Source organism: Spinacia oleracea, chromosome 5, assembly GCF_020520425.1.
Source record: "Spinacia oleracea cultivar Varoflay chromosome 5, BTI_SOV_V1, whole genome shotgun sequence".
NCBI classification, from domain to species: Eukaryota; Viridiplantae; Streptophyta; class Magnoliopsida; order Caryophyllales; family Amaranthaceae; genus Spinacia; species Spinacia oleracea.
Window position 1 is genome coordinate 11622207 of NC_079491.1, and position 8532 is coordinate 11630738.

Sequence of the window (8532 nt, forward strand, 5' to 3'; positions counted from 1 at the left end):
AATACCCCTAACATTCAATGTAATTCACCAAATACCATAAATGACTTCATCATCCCCTAATTAACCCAATTAGCCTCTAATTAACCCATACTATTTTGTTTTTCTTTCCTCCATTCTTTTCTGTCTCCCCCTTCCTTGTTCCATTTCTGTTCCTTTCTCTTTCCTTCACCGCCACCACCGCCATCGGCCATGGCCCTGCCAGACCAACATCGTCGCTGACACCACTCTGCCTTCCCGCCGCCGACCTGTCTTCCTACCTAATATCTTTCCTTCCCTTCCCTTGATTTCTCTCTCCTCTCCACAAACAAAACCAATTAAAACTTCAGATTTTTCCTTTTTTTTCTTTTACGCACCACTGTGATTTCTTCGGCCGAAACTACCACGACTCCTCTACAACTCCGCCCTGCTTCCCCTCCGTTAATTCCTTCCTCTGGTTCCTCCACATTTTTATTTGGTTTAGTTGAAATTCATGGTTTTTTGTTTTTTTAATGAACAAGCTATCTTGGATGTTAATGGCAGCCGTTGTGAGGTGTTTTCCGACGACTTTTCAGCTACTAAATCCGACCCGTTAGTGTAGGATGGTATAGGTTGAATTTAGGATTGGTTAATTAAAGATACCCCTTTGTTTATGGACTTATTCCACGCTGACTGTGGAGATCGTCCAAATCGGAGATAGAAATTACTCCGTAGCAGGTTATTAACTTATTTAAATTGTTATAAGAGCAACCAAATTTGTGAAGCGTAGCTTCCTTCTAACATGAATTCATGATTTGTCAACTGAAATTTTGGAGGAATTTACACTTTTATTGCTTTTTTTACTTTGAGATTAGATGCATCGCAAGAAATTGGCTGATGTTTCCTATTGAAGGAGCTATAGCCTGGTAAAATTGAAGAGCAGTACAGCTATGGCGGCGGCGAGTTGAAGAAATTGGGCAAAGTTTCTAGGGTTTTGGTATTTTCTTTGGGACAAATTATTGTTGGACAGTGTTGGAGGTAGAAGAAGGGTGGCTTCCATGGCATCCATGAAAGAAAGTGAAGAAGGAAGGGGGAGAGAGAAAAGGAAAATAAAAAAAAAGAGTTAAATAGGGGATTAGTGGGTTAATTAGAGGTTAATTGGGTTAATTAGGGGCAGATGACGTTATTTATGGTATTTGGTGAATTATATTGAAGGTTAGGGGTATTTGGTGAATTTTGAAACGTCGAGGGGTATTTGGTGAATTTCGTGAAAACTCAGGGGCATTTCATGAAAAAACCGTATATTTAATGGTCAAATGATACATTAGTTTGTGTGGCGATCCAAGTGAGCAGGTAAAAAAAATAGGGGTATATCTTAAGCAACATAACAAAACAATAGACTAGTAAAGCAAGTGTTGAGGCTCGAACCTCATATTCATTACACCTACACCAAAAATTCAAATGCATGCTACTAACTCAACTAAATTTGTTTTGAATACTTATTTGCAGCACTAAATATATAACTAATTCTTAGGGGGGCCATGGTCTACCCAGGCACCCTAGCCTCACCACTTCCTAGGTTTCCATATGTAAGTGAAACTTTACGTGAGAATTTACATTTCATGTTTAACCAAACAATATGTTTCACTTCCTAGAAAATGCTACATGACTAACATGGAATAAGCTTCTTCTGAGAAGTTTTACTTCATACTATCAACTAAACGGTCATTTCCTAGGAATTTCTACTTCATATAATCAACTAAACAACCCCTTAAAAGTGGTAATAGATTGTGTTGTATCGTGTCAATTCATATACATGCACTACGAATAGGTAGGTGCTAAATAAGATCAGCAAGTGCTCCATGTTATGGTTAATTTTAGGTTAATTGTGTACTTATGTTGTGTTTTTGAATCATTAGAATTTGGACTTCTCATATGGGGCAGAAATTTAAAACTTGTACAATAGAGTAAATAGTAATAAAATTCCACTTTTCATTGGTTTTTTCATGTTACATTCTATTAATTGTATCCATTGAGTGTGACTAGATGTGGAATTTTGTCCATGATCAGTCGCAATTTTGTAGTATGCGGTTGATCCGAGTGTGTTGATTGATCGACATACGATCCAACGAGAATCATTAAAACAAACACACATCTCAAGATTGAAATCTTGTTCTCTTATCATCCAAAATCACTTCAATTTAACACCAATTGAATATTATGATGTGCCATTGTAGACAAGATTGAATAATTATTATTATTGCCTTTCTCTTTCCATCAATCTAGAATGTTGAGACCACATGCCACCTCGTCTAAAGTCATAGCTTATAAACCTTGCCAATTCGACCTTATCCTTTCCTACGTATGTATTCTCCATATGAACTACTCCTATCTTTTAGCGGAAATTGATTTTGGCACACCATCTAGTTAGTAGATCAAGAAAAAAAAAATAGTGTTTTTACAATGGGTGTGTCAAAATCAGTTCCCCATTCTAATCGGCGGTGAAACTGAGATTTAGTTATAAGGTCGGGGTCAAGAAAAAATATATTTTGCATTTAGAAAGTAAAAAACCACTCTCCTATGAATCAAACTCTTGACTAATGATAGCTCAAGAAGCATGTTTACCAACTGAGCTATTGTACGTTTGCATACAAATTTTATAAATATGTACTAATATTTTGGATGCCCAAATTCTTATATGAGACTGTCCTCATCATCAACTGATGGTGAGACCAGTTCACACATGCAAATTCAGGTATGTTACTTCTATAGTTTAGACATGTTACTTTTTTTTTATATAATTTTAGAAGAGGTACTTTTTTTAGTTTAGGTATGTTACTTCTATAGTTTATACATGTTACTTTTTTTATACGGAGTAGTTTTAGGGGAGATACCTTCTTAGTTTAGGTATGTTACTTCTATAGTTTAGACATGTTACTTTTTTTTTTTAATAATTTTAGAGGAGGTACAAAAACACCTTTTCGTGTCGCCTTAATCTATAGTTTATACATGTTACTTTTTTTTATACGGAGTAGTTTTAGGGGAGATAAATTCTTAGTTTAGGTATGTTACTTCTATAGTTTAGACATGTTACTTTTTTTTATATAATTTAAGAGGAAGTACTTTTTTTAGTTTAGATATGTTACTTCTATAGTTTATACATGTTACTTTTTTTAGACGGATTAGTTTTAGGGGAGATACCTTCTTAGTTTAGGTATGTTACTTTTATAGTTTAGACATGTTACTTTTTTTTAATAATTTTAGAGGAGGTATTTTTTTTAGTTTATGTATGTTACTTCTATAGTTTAGACATGTTACTTTTTTTTAATAATTTTAGATGAGGTACTTTTTTAGTTTAGGTATGTTACTTCTATAGTTTAGACATGTTACTTTTTTTTATACGGAATAGTTTTAGGGGAGGTACATTTTTAGTTTAGGATAATTTTAGAGGATGTACTTTTTTAATTTAGGTATGTTACTTCTATAGTTTAGATCTGTTACTTTTTTTTATAGTTTTAGGGGAGGTACGCTATTGATTTCGTGCTCGTCACACCATCAAGTTGATGGTGTGACTGGTCTCACAGGAGACGCGCTGTTTTGGATGATGGGGAAGCCATGGCAGTATGGCACCTCCTACCTCCCCTGATTCCGCCCCTGGTTATACTCATTCAATTACACTAACGTTTGATCGAACACTTCAATATAGAATTGTGTTTGGGATGTCGTTTCACACATACGTAGTGTTCCGGTGTTGTAAATACGGAAACAATGGGCTTCGAATGAAGGCCCTTTCGTATGTGTTGAAGATCTTGCTTGTTTGAATGAGTAGAGTCCGAATTCACCTGCACAAGAGCAAAGTCACTAGCCTCGGGGGTGTTTCCGAGGAAAGCCCCTCCGATGCCTAAGTAAGAACGATGCTCGGATTCTAGAGAGAAGTTCTCTAGAAGAGTAGTCTTAAGGCGATAAATTGGACGTACCTTGAGGTGTGAGCCTTGGCGGCCTATTTATAGTGTTTGCATAATAAATGCCCATAGGTCATTTATTGCTTTTGGGCCTTGGGCCTTGATGGATGGCTGGCTAGCCATTGGTAGGTTTGATGCTGTTTGTTTAGAGCCATTGGGCTTTGGACTTAGTGGCCCAATTGAGAATCAATTGGGAGCCAAAACAACATGCCCCCCAGACCCGGTCCATTTAGAATTAAATGGGTGGGTTTCCAGCTGTCAGAAGTCCGAAAGTTCCCTCTCTTTTTTGAAAAGGGATGATTTGCATTGATGACAAGTGTTGGGAGTTGAATTGTGTCGTGGAGATCGTGGGTTGAGGAAGTTGATGCGCCTCCCTTTCTTTTCTATAAATACTGGGTGCTTTGCTCCTTTCGAATTTTTTACTCCTTCTTTCAAACTTATTCTCTCTCTAAATTCCGGCGATCGCAGTTTTCAAATTTCTTCAGATCTACGAATTTCGGCCAGCTTTAGACTTCGGGAACTTGGGTTATTCGTTTTATCGGCGAATTCCGCTTCGGAAAAAGGTAATTTGTTTCTGAATTTTCTTTTCCTCTTCGTTTTTCCTTCTACCCCTCAATCTAAACCCTAGGCCGAGAATTCGCGACCATGGCAAAGAATAGGGGCAAAAGCAAGTTCGTCGTTGGGTCCTCTAGTGAGAGGGAGAACGTGCCTTCGGGCAGGTTACCGAAAACTTCGAGGGGTCGGCCTTCGGAGAGGCCGGCGGAGAGGCGTTCGACTGGTTGGGATGCTTCCAAAGATGATGTTGTTGGCGGGTCTAGCGTGTCTGAACGCGCAACTTCTGGTAAGAAAGCTGGTTTTTCGGGTGTGCGCCGTCCTTACCCTGAGTTTCCAGTTCATTGGACTGAAGCTGATCCGCAGGGCAAGTATGCCCCGATCCTGCATGAGACCACTAAGATCGATGGTCCTTTGGAAAAATCGGTTAGTGGTGACTGGTTGGTGGAGGCGAAGCTGGGGAACTACCATCGGAGGGCCGAAGAGTTATACGGAATCCAGCACGCCTTGGGGTACTGGTGCGAGCTTCCCGATCAGGAGCGTCCTCGGGTGACTCATCCGCCGAGGGGGTTCATCTCTGTGTATACTCATCACTTGGAGAACGGTCTCCGCTTTCCCTTGGATCCCTTCATTTCCGAGCTTCTGGTGTCGTACAACATCAGCTTGGCCCAACTTACCCCCAAATCTATGAGGCACATCATCGGATTTAGATGGGTGTGCGATTTTATTAACTTTTCCTGTTCTGTTGCCGTGTTTCGGGATCTCCACGATCTGTCTTTCAATCACGCTTCCAAGGGGGATGGGTATGGTTGGTGGACCATCATCAACAAAAGGTCCCGAAGGAAGGGGGAGCCGAACTACATTACGGCCTACCCTTACCTCAGCTCTGACCATAATTGGAAGACGGAGTGGTTGTTCGTTCGTGTGCCGACAGATCCGAAGCATCCACATTTTTACCGCCCTCCGAAGTGGTTTGTGACTCCTGATCCTGATATGCGAAGCGTGGCTGCTCCGGATCGGAACCATCACCACTACGTGGATCTCCTCCAGTGGTTTTTGGCTCGGGAGGACAACTACAAACTGCCGTCCAACTGGCTCCCGAACCTCAACTATATCTTGCGGGAGGACATTCTTGCTGTTGTCGGTCTCAGCAGGATTTTTGACAGGGGTAGGTGTCTTTCGGCTGGGACCGTGCTTTAGTAAGTTTGTCCTCCTCCTTTTTGTCTCGTTTTATTGACTTTGTTTTGTGCTTTGTTTCTGCAGAGTACGGCTTTAGCTGCGTTGATCCTGTGGTTTTGGGCATTTCTTTGGATCTGAAGACCATTCACGACTCGGCTCCTGATTACAAATTCGGGAAAGAGAATCCTCGTAATCCTCGCTTGAAGGATTACGTGCTGTCTCCGTCGGGTGTCGCTCGGATATCTGAAGTTCGAGCTGATCCGTGGGATTCTGCCTCTTCTCCCGAAGCTGTTCCAGTGAAGGTCGTGCTCCCTGATTTGAGGACAACCTCGGATCCGGTGAGTGTTTCTATATCTCGAAGTCTTTTGTTTGTCTTTCTTTCTGGTTGGCCGTCGGCTAACGTCTTGGTCCTGGACCATCTTTTTAGGGTCCTGGGACTGACGCTGTGCCGCGTGCCGTTCCTTCGGTTTCATCTCCGGCTCGGATAGATATCTCTTTATCTAGGAACCGGGTACTTCACGGTTTTTTCTTTATTCCTTCCTTTGTCTTCTTTTACATTTATTGACCCTTGGTCTCTTCTGTTTAGGATCAGCGCAAAAGGAAGGGTAGCACTCTTTTGAGGCCTTCCGCGCATCCGAAGAAAGCGAAGGCTTCTCAGTCCTCGGAGAAGGTATTTGTTCTGACTTGGAGCTTTTTGTAGTCCGTTCTCTCTTTTTCCGAAACTGACCTTTGAGCGTTTGCCCTGTAGGAAGCGGTTTCGGAAGTCATGCCTCCTCCCAAGAGTCTCCTTCACTTCATGCCCTTGCTAGGGCAGAAGTTGAAGAGTGTGGTGGTTGCGGAGCCGCCGCCCGTGGACCAACCGTTGGCTGAGGAAGATACCATCCCCTCTCCGCTGAAGCCGTCTGCTGCTTTAGGGATCGAGATCCAGGATATAACCAATGTGATGGAGGCGATTGAAGCCGACCTTGTTCCTGGCTCGGATGTCCCTATTGTGGCCGAGCAGAAGGAGGAATCTGCTGACGTTTCTCTCGAAAGGGAGAAAAGTCCAGATAAGGAGATGGTGGATCTCACCGAAGCTCACATAGAGGTTCCCGAAGCTGAGAAGGAGGTCCCTTCTGCTGAGGAGGAGCAACCCGAACAGGGTCTGACGAGGAAGAGGCGCCACTCGATCTTGGGCTCTACTTCGACCTCGACCCTGGATAGACTGATCCACGCTGACCCTTGCTCGGATGTTCCGCTGAAACGGATCCCCGAGGAGGTAAGGGAGGCGATGGCTCGCTATGCTAGAGCTCCGGTTTTGGGGGAGAACCCCATGGCTCACGTGGGATCTTTGGTGGGTCCCGAAGCTGCACGGGAGAATCTTCTTCGGGCCAACCCGCAGTGGAGGGTTCCTGGAGCTGAGGAGAGGAACCCAGCTATGATGGCCCAATACTATCTGAATGAGGTAAGTGTTGGAAATTCTCTTTTGAGTTCCGTTTTTGGTTTGTTGTTTTCTTCTTTCCTCATCTTTTCTCATCTTTTCTTCTTTCCCAGGCTGTTTTCTGGTCCTCGTTCGCTTCCGAGTGTAGCTCGGTTGAGGAGAGACAACTGAGGAGATATCAGGAGGCTTATGCTCGTGATATCCCTATCTTGGACCAGAAGGCTGGGCAGCTCTTCGCCGAGCTGGTGGAGGTCAAGCAACTGTACCTTCAGTACAGTCGTGAGGCTAGGGAGTCGGCTGAGCAGATCGGGGCCGAAGTTGGGAAGCTCACTTTCCAAGTCGAGGAGGATGCTGAAAAGATAGCTTCCTTCGACAAGGAGAGGAAAGAAATGGCCGCCAAGTTTGCGAGCGAACTTGAAGAAAAAGACAGTCTTCTCAAGGAGATGACGTCTAAATTTGAGGCGGCCATTAAGCAGAGCCAGGAAGCGGAGGCGAGGCTTCAGCAGTTTGTCAAGCATCGGGAGATTATTCAGAATCAAGCTGACAAGGTGCCCGTTCTCCAGCTGAAGATCCGAGAGAAGGATGCGGCCATTCGGAAGTTGGAGCAAGAAAGAGTTGACCTCTACACTGCTGATCAGTGTAGAGAGCAATACTGGAATGGCATCCTGGGTGCTCGGCGCATGTTTGCGAAGCACATGCCTCATTTCCCTTGGAATGAGAAGGTTCCGCTCTGGATGAGGGCCCAGGATCACTTGGTGGAGTGCCAGGCCGATCGAGACGAAGCTGAAGCTGAACGTCAAGCTGCTCTTGCAGAGGCTCGGGCCCAGAAGGCGTCTTCCGAAGGTGACACTACTGCTGGGGGTTCTTCGAAGGATGCTCCCCTAGGGGCTGCTCCTGAGACTCCCAAGAGTTAGGGATTCGGGCAGTCGTCTTCTTCAGAGTCGGTCGGTTCCAGTTGAGGACTTCCGAACATGTGCTTGCCTTTCCCCCTTTTGCCTCGGCGCTGCGTTGTACTCATTTCTTTTTGTTTTCTTTAGTACTTCGGTAGGCCGGTATTGTCTGTTGATGGCTGCCGATTTTAACTGTTTCATTTTGTTTTCAATTTTTGAGGTTTTCAATGTATTTGTACTCCCCCCAAATATTGAATAAAAAATGAATGTTTGTTACTTGGCTGCTTCTTTTCAACTTTGTACTTTCGCAATTTTAGGTCTTTGAATCCGTAGATTTTTCGAGCTCCTCTTTCTGTAGACTTGCTAAAAACCTTTTGATCTTGCGAGCTCTTTAAATCCGTAGATCTGTTAAGAGACTTTTTAACTTTGTGAGTTCTTCAAATCCGTAGATCTGCTAAGAGACTCTTTAATTTTGTGAGTTCTTCAAATCCGTAGATCTGCTAAGAGACTCTTTAGTTTTGCGAGTTCTTCAAATCCGTAGATCTGCTAAGAGACTCTTTAATTTTGCGAGTTC